The 20580-nt window shown below is 36.9% G+C and overlaps 1 non-coding gene across 1 annotated transcript; it reads right to left on the bottom strand.

The window, feature by feature from the left end:
* Positions 1 to 19332: 19332 nt before the first annotated feature.
* Positions 19333 to 19439, bottom strand: LOC118482932. The gene has a single exon (XR_004869264.1). It is a non-coding gene; the product is annotated as a small nucleolar RNA R71 (small nucleolar RNA).
* Positions 19440 to 20580: the final 1141 nt, after the last annotated feature.

Genomic DNA, 20580 nt, shown 5'->3' with positions numbered 1-20580 from the left:
GTTCTGATGGGCCTGGGGCTGGGCTCGCTACACCCAGATAGATCTACCGCTACTGTACCTCGGTCCTATACTGAGGATTAATGGCCTTCAGTTCCCGCCTACCCACTCATATGATCTAAGTAGTAACCCTCCTTACGCTAATCATACCATGTGTAAAAGTACTCGTAATCATAGTAACATGTATTTCACCCCCGCAGTTTAGAAAACTGAAAACAGTTAAGAGAAAAGGGGGGATATGAACTCACCGTAGTGCGTCTCTACTAGAAATCTCCCAGTCAACCTGCTGTGCGACGACCTACACATACTAACTTCTATTAGACGGACGGCCATGCCTTAGCTTAAGGTTTAAGTTTTTTTTTTGGGAAATAGTGAGACAAGTACTTCGTGTTTACACTTCGTAATTATTTAGTAATTTTATTCCTTCCCAAGGATGGGGGGTTTTAATACATGTGCGTTTTCTTGTAATTCCAAAAATATATTATTAAGTCACACTTAAAAATATATTTTAATTCTATCTCCAAAATATAAATATTTTTCCCAAAAATATTATATTTTATTCCATATGATTTTCCCAAAATATTACTTTTATCAAAATACGCGTTTAAGAGTATTTTCTGAAATACGTAAGTTACAGTTAAAGCTCGGGTGGTAATAATAATAATACCGGTGTAACTTAAATATTTAGTGTGAAGGCGTTGGTATTATTTTGGAGTCATTACCTTTCAGTGTATACGAGTTATATTATTTTTACTCTAAAAATAATATTTGTATAGTTCACAAAATAATCATTAAAATTCACACAAGTGCTATTATGAAAAATATGTATTCTAAATATATATTTTAGCAAGTTTTATTTATGAAAACCCACCTCCGACACTTGGTAATCTTGTAACAAAACCATGGCGAAATTTATTTGGAAAACAAGTTAAAAATATATTCATAACACTTGTAAAAATATTTTCCAAGTGTTATATTTCTGGAGAAATTTCGCTAGAGTTTCCTCTGTAACTGGAGGTGGCCACGCTTTCTAGCGTATCATTTTCTTTTCAAAATTCAATTAACAATTTTCTTAACATCAACAAACAATATTCCAACATCAACTAGTCAAAAATATACATAAATCGCAAACACATGAACTTGTAGGTTGTGTAAAAGTACGTAGTAACCTTCCAATACTTTTAGTAGATCTCTCTATTTTTATAAATGAAATCGGTTTCTTGAAAATCTTATTTTGGTAAAACCTTTTGTTACACAAGTGTTTACACACTTGTTTGTTCAAAAAGACACCTTTGTTTATGAAAGATCCGGCTTCTAAACATGATTTCATTTTACACTTGGTTCTTCTAAAATACCACTTTTAGATCTTTAGATCTACTAGTTTAGAACTATATTTTATAAGAAAAACCACTTTTACACAAGTTCATGTTCATAAGTGGTAGTGTTCATCATCTAACCACTTTCATACTTTAACATACACTAGTTCATGTTCCATGAACATAACTTAGCCGGGTTAGATGACGATCCGAACAACTATTAGCATCAAACAACAAAAAAGAATCATAACAAAACAAGATCCAAGAGTTTTACACTAATATTTACTCATTAACCACCATGTTCATCATTGTTAGTAGACTTTAAACTTTTATCTTATATGTTCATGATTTTTATCTGACAAATCTCTTATTAACCACTTTAGACAAGATCAAGAAGGTGTTTAGAAGAACTTACAACTAGCTCAAGGCTAGAGAAGAAACTAAACGAAAAATGGGTGGTTAATAGTGTTGTGGTGAGGTCCTTGGCAATCCGTAAGCACCGAGGCTCCTTATGCGTGATCCTTCACCTTTGAGTGTGCTTGGAATTGCAAGATCAAAGTCGGAAAATGGTGAGGTGGTGCTAGGGGGTTTCGGCCGAACTCAATGAGAGGGAGAGGAAGAGATGAATTTTTGAAGTATTGTTGTTTAAGTGAATGAAGTGATCTTATGGACACATTTATAATCCATCCATTCTAATTACCCAATGTATATTGTGTAGTCAAGATATCAAGCATTGAGATTATTATAATCAAAAGTTGGTAAGAGGTTGTCCCCTCATGGGACCGAATTGGTTACAAGGGGGGGGGGTAATCGGTTCGATTTCTACTAGTTAGTTAGTAGCTAGTTAAGATTAATTAGAGGGTTAAACCATTTACTAGTATGTAGTGTTTTGTATTGGGTGTTAGGGTATTCGGGGACCCTAACTGGCTCAGAAAAAGGAAAACAGTGTCAATGACAGTATTTTTACGTTCCGGGTTAAGTCCGGTTGTTCGGTTGGATGCTGATCCGTTAAAGTGCTTAACAAAGCTTTAAGGTGTCTTTATTATTATTTTTAGTGACACAAAGAATTTCCGATACTTTGGAAAGTGTCTAGTATTATTTTCCCATGTTTTTGCACTATACTAGTTAGCTTAATGCTGAATTTTATATTAATGTGCAGAATTTTTGTGTTTAAATCATATTTTAGGCACATCCGGTCACTATAACTATCACCTAGTGACGCAGTTCTACAACCCTCATTTCCCTACACTCTCTACTAGTGTAGTAAACTATTCCTGGCTCATACCGGCCTTAGAGGTAGTGTCTGCCTGGTGTTGGCTATGTCAGCACGTTTACTGGGTTATCTGTTCATTGTGCTACTGTGCTTTTGTGCATCAAGTTTGTCACTATAGTTCTTGTGTAAGTAAATGGAGTGACAGCAAATTAAAGTATGATGCATGGTTATATATATTTCAGAAATCATGTAGCAGTTTATTCACAACTGTAAGCAAGCACAGTAATTAAGCAGTAATTAAATATTAATTAATTCGTACGGATACCTGATTTGGTGAGGGTTGTCACAATAGGTAACTTCCTAGAAAAGCCATAGGAAACTTCCTAGAAATTTCATACTTCTTACCTATAAATAGGAAGCCTAGGAATTCATTTCCTTTGCTCATTTCTTTTCTTCTTCTCTCTATATGTTGGTGTTCTAACCAATAATCACCGATGCGATATTCTGTCCGATCGATTCAGGAACCAACTAATGGATGCCAAAGTGCTATACTTTGTGAGTTTGTTAAATGGATGCCAAAGTGCTGTCTAATAAGACTATACTTTGTGAAATTCGTTAAGGTTCGAATCTCGTGACCATCGTTAGGTTTGATGTGGTTTTACACTAATACGTATTCCATTCTGTTAAACTAAATGTTTAACTACCCAAAACTCTACACCATACTCTTACAATCAAAATGGATGCTTAATCATCAGAAGGTTCAAAACCATAAAGTATATGCTTAATCATCAGAAGGTTCAAAACCATAAAGTATATGCTTAATTATCAGAAGGAGTAGAATTAAGAAGCTTGTTAAATCAATACTGCATGTTTAACTACCCAAAACTCTACACCATACTCTTACAATCAAAATGGATGCTTAATCATCAGAAGGTTCAAAACCGTAAAGTATATGCTTAATCATCAGAAGGTTCAAAACCATAAAGTATATGCTTAATTATCAGAAGGAGTAGAATTAAGAAGCTTGTTAAATCAATACTGCATGCTTATGAGGTGAGTCATTCTCTTTTTACCAAAATTGCTTTCAAAATCATGTTTGGTTTCAAAGCTATAATTACAGGGATTAAGTCTTTGTAGTCTTCAATTACAGCCGGTATGTGGGGTTTTGTATACGTTACTTGATAACCATCACCATTGGACAATGGATTAGCCAATGGGTGATATGGCCATAGTCACAGAAACGAGTCGAGTGACAAATACTATTGGGTAATTGGTTGATATATAAACATTGTAATCGCCCTTAATACTGTGAATTATAACAAATGTGTTTTTGTACAAAAATGAATGAACTCACCAGTATTTCCTGCTAACTAAATCTTTTTAAAACGCGTTTCAGGTAATTACTGTAGATTGGAATAAGGGTGATGATGCGACACCAACAAGGCTTATAGAAGTGACTCATTTTATCAATTAAATTAAATTAAGAAAAGTTGTTTTATGCAATCGGATTTATTCTATATTAAAGCTACCTTTCAAAACATGGTTTTATCCCATCTATTTAATAAATAAAATCCGGTGTTTTCTAAACTTTGATATTTTCCTAACTCACGGTCCTGATGAAATTTCCGCTGCACTACTTTTCTAAATAAACCACCGGTACCACTTGGCTGCTCGCGGCTCCCGATTCCGTCCACGGTGGGGTCGGGGGTCGTGACAGAAGGTGGTATCAGAGCCACTGATTTAAGCCAATAGGTGTTGTGATAATAATACCTAAGCTTAAATAAAAGAGTTAGGAAATTACTATTAACTGGTAGGACACATGATAGCATTTAGACTTGAACTTAAGAAAAGATGTCTTCGTATAAGCTCCGAGATAAGCTAAATACTTGTATAAATAAAGTGTGAGGGGTTTTGGTATGCCGTGAGGATGATAACTAGGACGTTGCAAGTATAATAAATAAGCAATAACACTTGACCGCTGTTATTTCTTATTTATTGGTACAATTTTGTTCTAGAATATGATCCGTCAGGTAAATACTAATTTCCTGCTTCTTTGCTGAAAGTCATAATGCACTTTCCAAATCATGATTTAAGAAAAATACTATTTATGGGAAATATAAATTTCTTCTCCGGCAAGACTGGGTATGGTGTCGCAGACTCTCCAGCTTGTCCAGATATAATATAATGGGATTACCTCTTCGGCGAGAACCGGATAAGACGGGGTATATAATATGTCAAACAAGTGACAAGATTTCCCTAAATAGTGTCATGACCTGATATCTGACTTGTTTTTGGAAATAAGAATCTGTTAAGTACATTGACCTTATCAAGGGTATGTATATTACAGCATGTGAAATATATGATTATATAGATATGTATATCTATAAGGAATTCCAAAAGTCAATTAAGAATAAAGTATAAGCATATGTGTCAATAATAAATCTAGATTTCTTTATCAGGAATCTCTTGCATATATCTATAATTCTGATATCAAACATTATTTCTTTGATCATCTGCCTTGTAACTCGTGCGACAATATAAACAATGGAAACCCTTTAAGTTGGGACGCCATCAAAAGTATAAAGAATTTCCAATGCGTTACCATAAACTATTAACGCAAGTAAGAAGCATGTAAAGTTGTGCTAGTGCACAAGAAAACACATGAAACTTAAATTATACGTCCACATACGTCGAAGTATATCACACACGACTTTCAAGGCAAGGCCTTTTGAAAATATAATTGGCCATGACGACACCAATGCGAATCCCGTCAGTGGAAGAATTACTAATCAAAAAGCAGCACCTGGCCACGTGATCCTACAAACAACATGAATCTTGCTGAGGTACGATAGAACAAGATTTCACAACAATCGGTGCATAGTCTAATCCAATTTTTGACGCTGCAAAAGGAGTAACATACCTTTGCAATTCCCTATTTCATTTTACTCGACATTCCCTGGTAATGTCACTTAACAACGGTTATCACCCAAAATTTCCAGATAAAATTCTTAAATTTCTTTTGTTAAAATTCTGACCTCTGTGAATAGACTTTTGCATTGCTACTCCTCCTAATGGTCATCATACCATGAGGATTTCTTTCATAGTATCAATTATTGATCTATTTCATTTCTTGGTAAATCCACACGTTACACATGCACTGTTTGTTGCGCATGTGGTTCGTTTGATTTATGAAGACCACTGGAGGGCTTCATTCCAATTTGTTATTTTATCCAAACTCAAATATCATTTCGCTATACTTGATTTTTGCACTGTGAACCGCATTATTGCAAAACGATGACTCTTTAATATCGAGTCAATGAATTTCTTGAAAAACTCAATTTCCTTTGGCATACATGGTTTTTGTTGTGACCATGTCCGAACTTTCTTATTAATACAAAAACTCGTTTTGTTTAAACCAAGTTCAATTGTTTGAACTTGCTCGCTTTTAAAGCCATCATCTTCAAAACAAGCACTTCATTTGTTTTGAACCATAACATGCTTGTTTGGTCTTCAACTTCATTGAATCGTTTCTTTGATCACGATCACCTTGTGGTGACGTTTTCCCAAATTTGAAGCTTGCGCTAATCTTGTTTGCACACATCATATACGGATTTAATTATTTATTTATATTGAATCTGCTTTGTTGATTTATCCTATAAAAGCAATCTTAACACAATCGTGTGCTAAGATAATAATACACAGATTCATGTCATATTTCAGTGTATCTCTTAAATGGTTCTTACAGCATCAATCAAGCATTTTGTAATATTTATTGCTTTATCATCTTCAATCGAAAAACATTATTCAATTGTTTCAATTTCAATCGAAAATCCTACTATATTTGATTGAAACAAACATTCGAACTTACTTTGTTGAACTTTCATTTAATTTCAAACACGGTGAACTCGTCCGGTCACTGTTATTATTATTTCGATCACTACAACACCTTGTGGCGTCAGTATAGACTTGTAGCTTGAGTTAATCTATATATACCTTTCGTTTGACTCATCCTTAAAAATGGTCTTAATACAACTATGTGTTAAGACAATGATACACTAAACTCTGTTATATATCGGTGTATCCTTGTAATTCGATAAATGTCAACCCATTGCTTTTTCTCAGTTGACAAATCATTTTCATTTCATTCGAGCTTGTTGATTCTAAGTCTTCCTCAGTTGACAAATACCGTTGGGTAATTGGTTGATATATAAACATTGTAATCGCCCTTAATACTGTGAATTATAACAAATGTGTTTTTGAACAAAAATGAATGAACTCACCAGTATTTCCTGCTGACCAAATCTTTTTAAAACGCGTTTCAGGTAATTACTGTAGATTGGAATAAGGGTGATGATGCGGCACCAACAAGGCTTATAGAAGTGGCTCATTTTATCAATTAAATTAAATTAAGAAAAGTTGTTTTATGCAATCGGATTTATTCTATATTAAAGCTACCTTTCAAAACATGGTTTTATCTCATCTATTTAATAAATAAAATCCAGTGTTTTCTAAACTTGGCTGCTCGCGGCTCCCGATTCCGTCCAGGATGGGGTTGGGGGTCGTGACTGTGGTGACCAGAGGGTGAACACCACCATGGTCACCATCTTGCAGTGGGTAACCTCCTCTATTTTTATGAATATTATGATGTGTTTTTGAGACATCTGGTTTTTGAATTTTGATATAGGTATGGGTTGAAAGTTGAAACCAATAGAATTGAGGACCTGTCGTATCCACATAACACAATGTGTAAGGGTGAGAATCGTGTCTCTAAGATGTCTATTTGGTGCCACTGAGCCATACTCAAAAGCATATGGACCACCATAATGTGCTCCAGTAGATGGATGTTCGACTAACACGGCTCAATGGAACAAATTAAGGTAACTTCTGAAACAATGATTTTGTATGACGACTTTTAAATCGATGTTAGAGGTCTACATGTTGTGACAGAAAAAATGTTATTGAAGAAATCTACATGCTTTTACTTTTAAATAACATAGATTTGATGTATAATTATTTTTATATAAATAGAAGTTTCGAAAATTCTTTCTAATAAAAGATAATAGATGGGAGTATTAGAGCATTTGGAATAAATTAATGAGCATATCATATTAGATATGTGGTCTTAAATATTAACATATTGTATGTTTAGGAAAAAACATGAGTACTTAATCTGTATTGTATTTTATGAAGATTAAACCGGATGATGGTCTTCAATTTTCGTTTTGAGCTTGAGATTCCTTTTTTGCTGCTCGGTTTTAAGGCTTTGTGTTAACTGTCGTGAATAGTTGTAACTGAATGTCGAAGTGATACTCTTGCCAAATGTCGGTAACTTGAAATGAGTTGTCATCTTCCAAGTTTTTTTTCAAATTTATGGAGAAACTAAAGATGTTAACTGTGTTAGAGGGGTTTATTATTGAATCTCAATTACATGGGCTAGGTTTGGGTTGGGAGTTAGCCAGATTAGTGTTTCCTCTCATTACTAAAAGTGGTCTGTGCAATTACAAAACTTAGTATCAATAGCTGAGATATTAAATGTGAGTTTGTTACATTTCATGATCAAAATAAGCTCACCCTTTATTTAGAGAAAGCATGAGTGGTTGTTTGTAGTTTCCATCATTGTCTCATACTAGCAAGGTTTAAAAGAACGGAAATGAGGTTCGAGCCGTTTTCCCTACGCCTCACGAGGCGTAAGCCCGATGCGGAACAAAAAAATAGATATAAAAATTATATATCTTATAAGAATAATAATACCATCAAAATCATCAAAAAAACACATAAAAAGAGATAAATTGCTTGAAATTGACACAAAAAGTCAAAAACAGATATCAAAACCCCTGAGGCCAGAATCGTTTTTTTGGCCTTTTCGCCTCGAGGCGCACGCCTCAGCTGTTTTTTAAAACCATGCATACTAGAGTGTGCCAAAACCCCATTGTTGATTTAGAAAGAAGCAGCGTGGAGATAGGTTGTTCCAGATGAGTTTGTTTCAAGAAAGGCTCTGCATTCTATAAAAAATATCGTAAACTGTATAATCGAACATGTTACTAAATTAAGAATATTACAATAAAAGCTTAATACCTCATTAAAAAAGTATATAATACAGTTGTTTGGCCTTCTATTTTTAGAAATCTGATGAAACTGAATCAAACGCTCAATGACATGTGGGATCAAAAGTTCGGCTGACGAAGTTGAAGTTAAAGGACGATGCGTACCTCGGCTTCAGGTCTGAACAACACAACCTTCCTCATAGGTACATACTCCTAACTCCTTAACTGCTTCTAAGGGTAGTTGAGTTGACAATATTAACTAGCTAAACTCTTTTAAAAACTTGGATCGTCGTTTGTGTCGTTAATTGTTACCTTAGCTGATGAAGTATTATATACACACATGTAATTGCCTATACTACAAATATTTGGCCTGCCACCTTCACCATTTAATATGTTGAAATCATTAGGTATATACTAACCTCTTTTCTTTCTATATTGCCATATGCAATGATGGAGATGGACTACTTGGGATCAAAAGCTCAGAGACTACATTCTGAACTATGGTGTTAGCTGCTGGAGTTTTGTCCTCATTCATGCTGGTAAGTTAAATGCAGTTAACATCTATTTTTGTTGGTTGGTTAATCATTAGGTATTCTCATTGACTGACACGTTTGCAACGTAGCGAGAAGAGTTGTAGATTAAGATGGACTAATTATCTTATCTATGGCTGGGATTAAAGTGATGAACGTTCACATTACATGAGGAGGAGATCATAATGACTCGATATATTTTTTAGATTCATGGCATTATTTAGTAAATCTGCATTGAAGGTGTAACAATATTGTTTACACGTTATGATCTACTCCTGATGTTTTTATTTTTGCACATCATGTTATGTTGTCAAATCGAGAATGAATTGGTTTAGCATGCCGCAATGCGCGTGGGGTGTACAACTAGTTTCTATTTAAACATAATGACATTGAAAATACTAACAATAGAATATCTATGATGCCTTATATTTTGTAACAATGTCAAATCTAATTACATTAACAATAGTCCATCTAATGACTTTATAATTATAATGATCTTGTAAAAACAATTTAATTTGTAACAAAAATAATTAAGGTTTTATGTTGCTTAAATCCTGTTGTTCCAAATATATTATTAATCATTACAAATTTTTTATTATAAGAATTTCCATAAATTATATATTTTCTAAAAATATCAGAGTATTAGTTATATATTATTTTGTTAAATTTGTATTTTAACGTTACATTTTTATTTTAACGTATAAAACAACTCGCGGTGGAAACGTCGGGGGGTCACGTTACAAATTGTTTCATAACACATGCTACTTAAAGTTTTGTTTTATTGAATTAAATTCAAATTACATTGTCTTTGAAAACACGAACAAAACACAAATAATTGTCTTTAGGTTTTAAAGTAAACTAAGGCCCAAGTCTATCTTACATGTATCATGCTTTTATTGTCACAATTTTGTACCTAAAACATATGTGAAAAAGACGGTCAACAATGAATGTTTGTGAGTAACATAGGTTTTGTGAGTCAAATTCATGGCTTTGTATTTGTAATTGCAATACCTCGTCCGACTACGAGAGTCGATGAGTGAAAACCATGTAAAACTTGTATTAAATGTGTTTGGTATTGCAATACGTTTAACCAACTATAAAATTAGATATGAGTAAGAAAATCTTGTAGCCATGAATCTTGAGAAAAATGTTTCTTTTGTAAAACTTTGGAAGAAATCGATTTAAAAGAAAACTATGTTTGGTTTATATATTTTTAATTGAAAAACCGTTTGTGACTTGTCTAAACCAATAATTTTTGTTATGTTTAAACCATTTGTCTTTGTTTTGTATAAACCAATTGTCCGTGTTATGTATAAACCAATTGTCCGCGTTATGTATAAACCAATCGTCTGTGTTATGTATAAACCAATCATCCGTGTTATGTATAAACCAATCGTATGTGTTATGTATAAACCAATCGTCCTTGTTTTAATCGTTTTTGTGTAAACAAGTGTGGTCGTGTGGTGAATACATTTAAGCCTGTGTTGACTCGACTAACAAACCAACAAAGAGTTTGTTAAATTGTGTTTCGTAGTTTTTATTGTTCCCTAAACTTCCCCACAAACCCCGGGAAATTTAGTAACGGGATTGTCAGTCCTATGGTACCATAACATACTACCGGTCAGCTTGGCCAAAGTTAATGAACGTACTCGTGTTATGGATAACGCCCCACCAAGTTTGCTGACTTAGTCAGACGGTCAATGGTTACTCAAATGGCATAATGAACTCTAGAAGTACGTGGTAATTTAGTGATGAGATCCATAGCAATGTTCTCCCACTTCCATACCAGTACTTCCGGTTGTTCCATCAAACCGGAGGGACGTTGATGTTCTGCCTTGACTTTAAGACAAGTAAGGCATTTAGATATGTACAAGGTTATATCCTTATTCATACCCGGCCACCAATACTGGGTATTAAGGTCCATGTACATTTTGTCTGCACTAGGATGGATAGAGTAACGAGTCCTACGGGCTTCGTTCATCAATAAAGTACAAAGATCGGCATGGTTTGGAATCCACAAACGATACAAGAAATAGAGCAACCCATCATCCTTGGTTTCAAGCTGAAGCTCAAGATTATGCGATAGTTCGTTATTCAACAAGCCTTAGGTTACGCAAGTACGTTGGGATTGGAAAATACGTGTTTGGATATCTAATTGAACTCGAACACAATGAAGTTTGACACGTTCTTTATGACTATGTGCATCGGCTACGACATTCGCCTTACCAGGATGGTAGCGAATCTCGCAGTTGTAGTCGTTCAGAAGTTCGACCCAACGTCGTTGTCTCATGTTCAATTCTTTCTCATTAAATATATATTGGAGACTTTTGTGGTCTGTGAAAACCACACATATTGTAACATAGAGATAATGTCTCCAAATTTTAAGAGCGAAAACACCAGCACCTAACTTAAGATCATGAGTTGTGTAGTTCTTTTTGTGGATTTTCAATTGTCTTGATGCATAGGCTATGACTTTGTCTCTTTGCATGAGAACACAGCCAAGGCCAAGATTTGAGGCGTCGTAGTACACAACAAAATTGTCGTTTGCATCCGATAAGGATAGAATAGGTGCATTACAAAGCTTTTGTTTCAATGTTTGGAAAGCTTCTTCTTGTTTAGGTCCCTACGCAAATGGTTTATTCTTTTGAGTCAAAGAAATAAGGGGAACCACGATCTTGGAGAAGTTTGCGATGAAGCGGTGGTAATAGCCGGCGAGTCCAAGAAAAGAACGAACTTCGGTAGGAGTAGTAGGTGTACTCCAATCCTTAATCACAGTGATTTTAGCGGGATCCACATGTATACCTTGTTCATTGACAATATGACCCAAGAATTGAATTTCCTTCCGCCAAAATTCACACTTGGAGAATTTGGCATAAAGTTGTTCCTTCTTTAGAAGTTTCATCGTTAGACAGAGATGACATTCGTGGTCAGCTCGAGATTTTGAATAAATCAAGATATCATCGATGAAAACAATGATGAACTTGCCTAAATAAAGTTTACAAACCCTATTCATTAAGTCCATGAAAATGGCAGGAGCATTAGTCTAGCCAAAAAGCAAGACAGTGAACTTGTAATGGCTGTATCGAGTGCGAAAAGCAGTTTTGGGAATATCTTCTTCGAGTACCCGAAGTTGATGATACCCAGAACAGAGATCGATCTTTGAAAAACAGGTAGCGCCTTGTAGTTGATCAAAAAGATCATCAATACGAGGTAGGGGATATCGATTTTTAATCGTGAGTTTCTTGAGTTCACGATAATTGATGCACATATGAAAGGATCCATCCTTCTTTTTCACAAATAGCACGGGAGCACCCCAGGGCGAGAAACTTGGAAGGATAAATCCTTTGTCCGAATGATCTTAGAGTTGTTTCGACAATTCTTGCATCTCAAGTTGTGCAAGACGGTAAGGGGATTTGATAATTGGGTTAGCACCAGGTACAAGGCCTGTGCAAAATTCCACTTGGCATACCGGGGGTAAGCCAGGTAGTTCTTCTGGAAACACCTCAGGAAAATCTCGAACACTGGGGATGTCTTGAATACTCTTACTCTTGCCTTTCTCCTGTACGATATGTGCCAAGAAGGCTACATATTTCTTTCGTAGATATTTCTGGGCTTGGGTGCAAGTCATGAGTTTGAGGCTACTAGAAGGTTTCTCTCCACGAACTTCTAAGATTTCGCCAAATGGAAAACGTACGCAAAGAATCTTATCAAAACAAATAACTTCAGCATGATTGTTGGTTAACCAGTCCATGCCTACTATGAAATCAAAGCTTCCCAGTTGCATTGGCGTGAGGTTGATGGGAAAAAGATGGTCATTAAGGTTTAGTTGCAATTACAAATGACAGAATCGAGTACAAGAGGTTTCCCACTGGCTATCTCTACCGTTAAAGGTTTTCCTAGCTTAGTTCGTGGTATTGAAAGATAAGGCTCAAAATCTAAGGATACAAAACTTCTATCGGCACCAGAATAAAGAAGAATAGAAGCAGGGTGATTATTGATAAGGAACGTACCGTTAACCACATCTTTATTGGCACGCGCCTCATTATCTTTGATGTTAAATGCACGTCTATGTGCTGGATTAGTATTAACAAGTTTTGGGCAGTTATTCTTGAAGTGGCCCATCTCACCACAATTGTAACAAGACCTAGGTGGAAAGTGAGGTCGAGCAGGATTTCCTTGGAGTTGAACAAGATTTGGAATAGCTTGATTTGGAACTGATCGAAAAACATTGGCCAAATGACCGAGTCATCCACATGAGGTACATTGACAACAGGGTAATTGATTCCGGAGGTGACCATTGTATCGGTTGCACAAAGGTGGAATACTAGCGTATGGTTTCCTAGTAGGAGGTTGAGCTGTATGGTTGGGAGTAGCTTGATTGGTTTGACCAACCACTGCAAAATTCCTTGAAGCCTTACGCTTCCTTGAATTTCTAGAGGGTTCGGCTTTTGTTTCCTTTGGTTTATCCTGAGTAGTCTTAGCATATTGTTTCTTCTCACCTTTACGAAAAAAAGTTTCCCTTTCTTTACGTGGGAGTCGGTTAGGGTAGCTGCTAGTTCGATAGCCTCCCTAACGGTAGCTGGCTTACTACCGGTGACTATGTCTTGAGCCGAATCAGGTAAACCATCAATGTATATCTAAATGGGCTTATCCAAAGGCATGACCATGGTCGGACATAGTAAGCTTAACTTCTCGTATCGATCGGTATACGCATGATTTTCCCCACTATCCTGCTTAAGATCATGGAATTCGTTCTCGAGTGCCCTTATCTCATTGTGTGGACATAAATCTTTCATTATAAGAGCTCTAAGTTCCTCCCAAGTTTGTGCCATGGCTACATCCGCACCTCGATCTCTCATAATCCCATTCCACCACGTGAGTGATCTCTTTTGGAAAACACTCGAAGCAAACTCTACCTTGCGCTCATTAGAACACTGACAATGGCGGAAAGTGCTCTCGATGCTTTCAAACCATTGTAGGAGCCCAGTAGCTCCCTCAGACCCATAGAACTTGAGTGGTTTAGCAGAATTGAACTGTTTGAAATTACACGGTGGGGGTACTTTGTTGTTGTTATTGTTATTGTTGGCTTGATTGAGTTGGGTCACAAAGTTTGGAAGTATCGCTACCATTTTTGAGCGATCATAGCTGCCATTTCGGCGTCGTGGGTAGTGTTGCGACGAGGAGGCATTCTAAAAGAGAAAGGAATCATGAGGGAAAACGAGTGAGATTGATACAGGATAGTAAAAAAGAAATGTTAAAAAAATCGACGAAACATAAGGATTGTGGTCATTTATTTGTTACTGAAAACGAACAAACGACACAGTGACCAGTCAAAGTAAATGGGACTTTACAATGTATCGCGAAGATATGCTTTAGCCTATAAGTGGACACTCACCCCAAGAGTTCCCAGGTAAGAGTGACTAGTCTGATTAAGTGGATTTGTATGAACACTCTAGCCTTAGACATAAAACTCAGGGTACAAGCATCCACCATTCCAGATTGCACATGTTCACATTATTAAAACCCAAACTTTGACGAGATTTTGAAAACTTGTAAGGCTTAAAGCCTAATCAAATCATCTAAGGATAGATGATGGTTTCTTGTAAAATTTTGGAAACTTTGACTTTTAAGAATGATTTATGCTTTGTATTGTTTTGGTAATCACCTAAGGATAGGTGATGATATTGTATTAAGAATCTATATGTGAGCTACCTCACGTTGGGTCCTGAGAAGGTTATAGTCTAGGTCAAAAGCATTTCTAATAACCCAATTCCCTTTAACCATGGCTCTGATACCAATCCGTAACACCCCAACAGCGTATAAAACAACTCGCGGCAGAAACATCGGGGGTCACGTTACAAATTGTTTCATAACACATAGTACTTAAAGTTTTGATTTATTAAATTAATTTGAATTACATTGTCTTTGAAAAAACAAACAAAACAAAAATAATTGTCTTTAGGTTTTAAAGTAAACCAAGGCCCGAGTCCATCCTACGTGTAGCATGCTTTCATAGTCACATTTGCACCTGAAACATATGTGAAAAAGATGGTCAACAATGAATGATGGTGAGTAACATAGGTTTTGTGAGTCAAATTCATGGCTTTGTTTTTGTTATTGCAATACCTCGTCCAACTACGAGAGTCGATGAGTGAAAACCTTGTAACCAAACTTGTATTAAATGTGTTTGGTATTGCAATATGATTAACCAACTATAAAAGTTGGTATGAATAAGAAAACCTTGTAGCCATGAATCTCGACAAAAGTGTTTATTTTGTAAAACCGTTTAAGAAATCGATTTAAAAGAAAACTTTGTATGGTTTATATATCTTTAATTGAAAAACCATTTGTGACTTGTCTAAACCAACTGTTTTTGTTATGTGTAAACCATTTGTCTTTGTTTTGTATAAACCAATCGTTCATGTTATGTATAAACCAATCGTCCCTGTTATGTATAATCCAATCGTCTTTGTATAGTTCGTTTTTGTGTAAACAAGTGTGGTCGTGTTATGAATACATTCAAGCCTGTGTTGACTCGACTAACAAACCACCAAAGGGTTTGTCAAATTGTGTTTCACAGTTTCTGTCGTTCCCCAAACTTCCCCACAAACCCCGGGAAATTTAGTAACGAGATTGTCAGTCCTATGGTACCATAACATACTACTAGTCGGCTTGGCCGAAGTTAATGAATGTACTCGTGTTATGGATAACGCCCACCAAGTTTCACACATTATTGAAAAGTATACTGTTATATATATAAACCATATAACTTGTTTTGAAATCTTGAAAATAGTTTAGCACATATGAATCACCCCAAAACATTTTGAAAACGTATAAGAGGGGAACTATGTACTCACTTCGATTGCGTAGATGTCTTGTTCAGTCATGTATGCAACGCTCAAGTGTTTCCTAATGTATCCGATTGTTATTTGTTAGTGTATAACGTGACTTAAGCGGAAGAACATATAGAATGAGGTTTATTTACCAAACAAGTGAAGGTTCTCATTTAATATGGTTCATAATACCTTACGCTCTGATTAGAAGACGTCTAAAGGTGTTTTGACCCGTTATGACTTGTTAAAGTGGTTTACGCCACTTTAACAGGTCATATTCGGATGGTCGAATGAGTCCTATGACGAGTCCGATATGTCAAAACATGTTTACTAATGTTGTATGATCAATTTATAAGTAAAAAACAATGATCATGTATGTTTAAAACTATTTTATATGAAAAAGGGTATTTTAGACATTTTAAAAGTATTTAAAGTTGACTCGCCATTTGACTAACCAAATGACATGACCATAAGGTATAACCTTAGAGGGTTATTCCCTATATTACTATGGTCATATAAATGGTCTTGGTCAGATCCTAAGGTTGACCAAACGAGTCTGATTCGAAAGTCAAAGAAGAAGTCAAACTCAGATACTAAGGTTGACCAAACGACATGACCATAAGGTATAATCTTAGAGGGTTATTCCCATGTAATATGCCTAATTAATTACTAAAATGTGATTTTTGTGCATAGAATGGTTTTGAAACATATTAACATATAATCTGAGTTTGAAACTGATATAACATCATATTAAACATGTTTTGGCAAAATGGACTTGACATTTTATGACTTAAATATATCCCTATATATAGGGAACCTGATGTGTGTAAAATGCAACATATAAATCACATCAATTAAGGCATAAAACTAACCCTTTTTAAGTACTAATGTTGGAAAAAGAGTGTTTTTGTCTTTCTTTTGTATTTTCAGGATGAAATGAGCTCAAATTCACAAAAGAAGCAAAAAGACAACTAATTCTAGCATAAATACAAGAAAAGGAATAAAAGTAGACTGCCCGGACCCTCAACGGCATCCTCCAAGACAAAGAAGAGAAAGCAGAAGACTGAACACGCCCCGTGTCCAGCGGACACGGGGCCGTGCCCAAGAAGCAGCATAAAAGACAAACCTATAGAAGCTTCCATTGCCCACCACGGGGCCGTGTCCAGCGGGCACGGGGGCGTGGTGAAAGTAGAGCAGGCGCATTAATTGTAATTGCGAATTACAATTAATGAGGAGAGAGAGTGTCAGACGGGCACGGGGGCGTGTCCAGCGGACACGGGGCCGTGCCCAGCCTTCTGTTCAGCCTATAAATAGGAGTGCTTGGTTTCATTCCATCTCATCCCTTGGCACACCACCTCTCTCACACTTCATCCACCACCCACCACCACCATAATACCATCATCCACCACCATCATCCATTGTCCATCGTAGAGTGTGTGAGTCGTCTCGGGATCCAAGATTGATCGTAAGAGTTCTTGACAATCAAGGCCATGTTTGCCTAAGTCTCTTACATCACTTGGTGAAGACAAGTGTTTAGTATAATACTTTTTATTTTTAATCTTTTGCACTTTTTATTTGGTTTTGTATTAATGACTTTAATAACTAGTTACTTATGTTGAAGGTGATCTTTCCTTATCGTTTGTCCGTGGTGTCTTGGCGTTATTTTACTGTCTATATAAAATAAAAGATTTTCACCATTCATATCTCCACGGTCTATATGGAGGTATGTTGGCTACCTGGTCGGGGGTTAAGGGAACGGTTTGGTAAGGGTCTTGCCCTTGTTCAGCGTTTAGAGGTCCTGCTTGGGACCTGGGTCAAATTTAGTAGGATCTCCTTCAATGCCCATAGGTATTGGATGGCGGGGATCCAAACTCTTTGACCCCCTCATAAGTTAACTACTATTAATACTATAACCCGGCTATTTAGGACTGTATCCCTGCAGACTCAGACTACTTAGCCGAGGGTAACGTCACCGCCGAAAGCGGGACCTGCCACAATTTGCATTAATAACTTAATTCATTATCTTTCAATAATCCAACCCTTTAGGATTGTATCCTTGCTGACTCAAACTACTGGGTTGAGGGTAACGTCGCCTTCAAAAGAGGGCCTACTACAATAACTAAGATAATCTCTTAAACAAGTGCAAAAGTGCGAAAATAATCAAAGGTTATACTAATACACGTGTCGGATCCAAGTGATTCATCTTGTCTATCTTTTTTTATTTTATTTTTCAGCATTTAGTTAGTTTTTATTTTCTTAGATTAAAACATTTTTTTTCACTTTTTGATTTGATTAGACGTTGAGGATAAACCGGTATTAAAAGCTCTTGTGTCCTTGGACGACCTCGGTATCTTACCAACACTATACTACGTCCACGATGGGTGCACTTGCCCATATGTGTGTTTAGTGTTAGTAAATATCGTGTTTTATAAATTTAAAACTTGGCTAAAAGTGTAAAAAGGGGCTTAAATATACATCAAAAATATATTACACTACACGCACATCAAGTTTTTGGCGCCGCTGCCGGGGACACAAGGATTTTAAGGAAGTTAGGAATCAACGGCCTAATCATATTTTTGTTTTTCTTTTTAATTTTTAAGATTTTTCTTAGTTTTTCAGCTTCTGCAGAGCTCAGCACGGGGCCGTGCCTGGTCGGACACGGGCCGTGCCCAGCATTGTTACTGGCAGTTTTTGTTTTCCAAGTTACAGAAGGCTGACCACGGGGCCGTGCCGGTGCAACACAGGGCCGTGTCCAACTTCCAGTAACTGGGGATTTGGAAAACAATCACTGAAACTCCGACCACGGGCCGTGTTCGCTCAACACGGGGCCGTGGTGAACCTTCTGACCAACATTATTTTCTGTTTTTATTGCAGGACTTGGAACCCGACGCCAACCTTGCGTAGTGTATGAGCTCCAGTTCCAATAAAGACATAAAAGAACCCCTAGAAGAACCCGAACGCTTTCTCAGAAAAAGGTTAAAAGCCAAAAACCAAGAGAAGGTTTCGGGTGATCCACCTCCAATGGCGGACCAACGTACCCTCATGGATTATCTACGACCCACCGTAGGTAATCTAGGCGCCGCTATCAATGCTCCGAATGTCGAAGCTAATAACTTTGAACTTCGGCCGCATTTGATACAAATGCTCCAAAACTCCGCAACCTTCCATGGGCTTGCGGACGAGGATCCTCATCTACATATAACTAATTTCTTGGAAATATGTGATACCTTTCGGATCAATGGAGCATCAAACGACGCCATCCGCCTCCGTATGTTTCCCTTCTCACTAAAAGACCGAGCGAAAGCTTGGCTCAACGCCCTCCCAGCTGGATCGGTAAACACCTGGGATGAACTAGCCCAAAAATTTCTATATAAGTATTTCCCTCCCGCTAAAACTGCTAAATTAATGACTGAAATTAATACATATTCACAAGAGGACGGGGAATCCTTATATGAAACTTGGGAAAGGTTCAAGGAGCTATTACGCAAGTGTCCCCATCACGGCCTCGCAATATGGCAACAAGTATCCACTTTCTATAATGGATTGTTGCCACACACTAGGCATACACTTGATTCTAGCTCCGGGGGACTTTTAGGTAATCGACGCCCACACGAAATATATAATCAAATTGAGAAAATTGCTCAAACCAATTTTCAATGGCACACCCCCCGGGGAAATAAGTCTATCGCCCCGGGCGCCCATAAGGTCGATGAAAGCACTTCTTTACAAGCCCAAATCGAGGCCCTTTCTTCAAAGATAAAAAAATTGGAAATGACAAAAACAGTCTCGGTTATGGCTTGTGAAGGGTGTGGTGGGTCACATGAAAATTGGAGTTGCATGAAAGAAACAGACGATCAACAAGAAATGGTAAACTACATTGATAATAGACCTAGGCCGTCGGGTCCCCCAACGGGAACTTACAACCAAGGATGGCGAAACCACCCAAACCTAGGTTGGAGGGAACCCGGCAATAGTAGTAACCAACAAACCCAACGAACAAACTTTCAGCAACCAAGAAATGAGTCACAAAATTTCACTCAACAACAAAGTGGACGAGAAAGGCTCGAAGATACTGTATCTCGCCTCATCTCCGACACTGATAAGAAAAACTCGGAAAGGTTTCTACAATTAGAATCAAATTTTAGAAATCAACAAGCTAGTATTCAAAACATAGAAAAACAATTAAATCAAATAGCTCAAAATTTTTCCGAGAGACCACAAGGCGCATTACCTAGCAATACCGAAACGAACCCAAAAGCGCAAGTTCACCTCATCACACTACGGAACCGCACCGTAGGGCCTGCAGAAGTGCTGCCACCAACGGAGGAAACAATACCCACACCTCTGCAGGAAAAGAACTCCCCTCCGTCACCAGAGCCTACCAAGGCTCCTCGAGTTCCATACCCCGGTAGGTTAATTCGTCAAAAGACCAATGAGCAATTCGCGAAATTCGAAAGTCTGTTAAAACAATTGCATGTCAATATTCCTTTTATCGAAGTCCTAACCCAAATGCCCAAGTACTCTAAATTCATGAGGGACTTCCTTACGCATAAAAAGAAAATTGAAAGTTTGCAATTAGTCAATTTAGGCGAAGAATGCTCTGCCCTCGTACTCAATAAACTTCCCCAAAAGAAAATCGATCCCGGA

The sequence above is a fragment of the Helianthus annuus genome, chromosome 1 (genome assembly GCF_002127325.2).
Source record: "Helianthus annuus cultivar XRQ/B chromosome 1, HanXRQr2.0-SUNRISE, whole genome shotgun sequence".
Classification (NCBI taxonomy): Eukaryota; Viridiplantae; Streptophyta; class Magnoliopsida; order Asterales; family Asteraceae; genus Helianthus; species Helianthus annuus.
The sequence above is the reverse complement of the archived record's forward strand: the minus strand, read 5'-3'. Positions and strand labels throughout refer to the sequence as shown.